Below are 3,190 nucleotides of genomic sequence, written 5' to 3'. Positions count from 1 at the left end.
TACGTGACTCCCTGCGAGGGGCTGGGCAGGTCTCTGCGCTACGGTGGTAATTTACCTTTTAAAGTAGGGAGAGAAGATCATTATAAACACCTACGACTATATATCGTGCTGAAAGAGCTGGGAGAATTTAGTCCTTTCGCCCTTTAAGGTTTTCCCAGGAACCAACCGCTTTGAGCTCGGAGGAGCCTGGCTCTGGCGGGTGTTGGCCAAGAGAGGCCCAGCTCCCAAGGCAACATCAACTCGGTTCCCGGGTCCGGGTCCGGGTCTGCCCAGCCCCTCCTGCTAGCTGTCTGCTGCTGGGGCCTTTTCTCGACCCAGGAGTCAATCTTGACTTTGACTCAGTTTGCTCTCCCTGGGTCCCTAAATCTGCTATTCTAATCTTATATTCACATTTTTAAAAATTCCTTTTAGAACTTAAAATAATTTTTCAGAAAAAAATGCAAGGGCAAAAATAATATCCTAATATCCCCGCCACCCAAAATGAACTCTCAATCACATTTTGGTATATCTGCTTCCATTTTTTTTTTTTAAAGAAAAGCCTTCTTGCTAAAATGATACAGTACATGTACACTGTTAAAAATAAATAAATAAACTATGCAGAAAAATACAGAAGTGAAAATCAAAGAAAATAAAAGCAAATTCTATCAGCCAGAAATAGTTTTCATGAATACTTGGCAAATCCCAGAAGACATCTTTTTAGACGTATGTACACATACCTGGGTGAATGCAGGGTTGTCAGATAGATAGGAAGAAATAAATTTATTTAAAATGTTAACAAACATGTAGTTAACCAACTGAGAGTTGCTATTTTAAAATTTAAAGTACTTAGTTTCTCTTTTAATAGGAAAAACAAGTGAGCATGAAGAGCTGAAGGCATTGTTGACGTTTAAATCAGTATTGATTTACCACACGAGAACTATTGCTTCCTAAGTAATCCTGCAAAGGTTCAGAAAAGAGGTGATGGGAAACAAGAAGAGAGTGAAGCATTGGGGTTTGATTTTTAGGCATCTCCATATGAGAGAGCAAGAGCCTTCTTGCTATGAAGATCAGTGTTACGGCTCCCATCTTTCCTGTCACTGTTTTTGTCTTACCTCTTTCCATTATGTAACTGTAATTCCCATGCTTGCTTAGCACCAGGTCTATAATTGAATAATTTCATGCTGGCTACCTGCCCTCCTCTTCTCCACATCTGCTTCCTTTTCTATAAAATTCCTTCATTTATCAAACATTATCAAGCTCCATTACGTGCAAGGCTTGTACTAGTCCCTTGGGCTACACGAGGAATCAGACAGGCAAGGTCCCTGCTCTTGTGAGGAAAGACAGACAAGTAAGCAAATAAGCAAGGTCATCTTGGCAGCGCTAAATGCTGTTGAGCCAGTAGATCTGGGAGAAGAGCTAGGAAGGGATAGAGGAGGAGGGAAACTGACTCTAGATAACCTGCCCAACAAGAGGTGGCCAGCCTCGCAAAGACAGGATAGAGTATTACAGGCAGAAGGAAGAGCAAGGGCAAAGGCCAAGCCTCCAGGCACACAAAACCAAGCTCATCCATCATTCAGAAAAGGCTTATTGAGTCAGACAGTTGCAGTCATCATTTTATGTTGGGCCAGGAGTCATGTGTCTTGAGTTTACCATTATATCCCCAGCACCAGCTCAGGAAATATATGGAGAACCAAGGAGTGAATGAATGAATGGATGTCCTGCGTCCTGTGATAGCAGAAGGAGACAGGATAGGTGCCAGGTGCAGAGGAAGCACAAAGGGAGGCATCTGCTTGGCAAAGACTGAGGAGATTTCCCAGGGGAGGTGGAGCCTGAGCTGAAATGTGAGAAATAGGTTGGAGTTTGCCAGTTCGACCAAGAGGAGAATGAGGGCACTTGAGGAAAAGGAACAGCAGGTGCAAATGTTGAGTTTGACAAATTGTAAGCAGTTCAATATGGCTGGAGTATAAAATCACAGTTGAAAAAGTGGAGAAAGGTTAAACATGACAGAGAAGGATAGATTAGTTTTGAAAAGGCCGTGGATTCCTGAAGCCTTTGTCCTGAAGAGAGTAGGCAGCCATTGAAGACCTGTAAGCAGGGCTGGGACACAAAGTGTCTTACATAGGCAGACCCACATTGGCTCCCTTGCAGAGAATAGATTTTAGCACAATTTGATAAGAAACAAGGAGACCAATCAGGAGATGGCAACAGAAATCCTGGTGAGAAAAAATAAGGGTCTAGACCAGAGCGATGGCCTTGGGAATGAAGAGAAAGGGCGTTCAAAAGAACAAACCCATCAAACAGAGGAGCCTGGGGGAGAGGGAGGTAGGAATTAAGAATAATGCCCAGGTTTTTGGTTTCAGCAATTGGAGGGTTGGTGGTCCTGCTCATTGAGAGGGGAAACACAGGAAGAGGATGCAGATAGGGGTAGGGAATGAGACGCCCTTAATTGTGGACTGGTTGAGGCTGACAAGCTTTTGGGTCTTCCCATGAAAGTCCAGTAGGTAGGTGGCTGTAGGTGTCCAGCATTCATGGGAGGAGATGTAAATTCAGCAGTGAACAGCATATAGAATAATGGTTGATGTATTGCGCAGTAATGAGCTCACTCAAGCAGAGACAGTATTTTAAGTGAGAGGGCCAAGGATCAAACTCTAAGGAATGAACATTTATGGGCAGGAGGCAGAGGCTGCTTCCATACAGAATGTTATCTGCAAATCTATGGTTTGACAGTCCTCTGCTTTCTACATGACCTCACAGGTCTTATTAGAAGTTATGACAGGTCCTACTACTTGCTGAGGCTCTAAACCTCAGATTTCTCTTCTTCTCAATGTCTATGCAATGATTAGGTCCTGTAGCTTCTCCACCCCCTCTTCATCATTCTCACAGCCATCCCTCTAGAATAGACTTTCATCTCTTTCTTCTGGTTTCCCCAGCAACCTAACTGGCCCCTCTGACTTCAATTTCTTTCCCGACTGGTACTTTCTGAATGAAGATCAAAAACTACAGCCTTCTGCATGCAATACACTTCAGCACAAAGCAAACAAAATAAGCAACATCATGACAGAGAAAAGATCGAAGCTGTTAAGGATTTCATTTTACTTGGATCCACAATCAACTCCCATGGAAGCAGCAGTCAAGAAATTAAATGACATATTGCATGGGGCAAATCTGCTGCAAAAGACCTCTTTAAAGTGTTAAAAAGCAAAGATGTCGC

Source organism: Trichechus manatus, unplaced genomic scaffold (assembly GCF_000243295.1).
Source record: "Trichechus manatus latirostris isolate Lorelei unplaced genomic scaffold, TriManLat1.0 scaffold00022, whole genome shotgun sequence".
NCBI lineage: Eukaryota > Metazoa > Chordata > Mammalia > Sirenia > Trichechidae > Trichechus > Trichechus manatus.
This window is presented reverse-complemented; position numbering follows the sequence as displayed.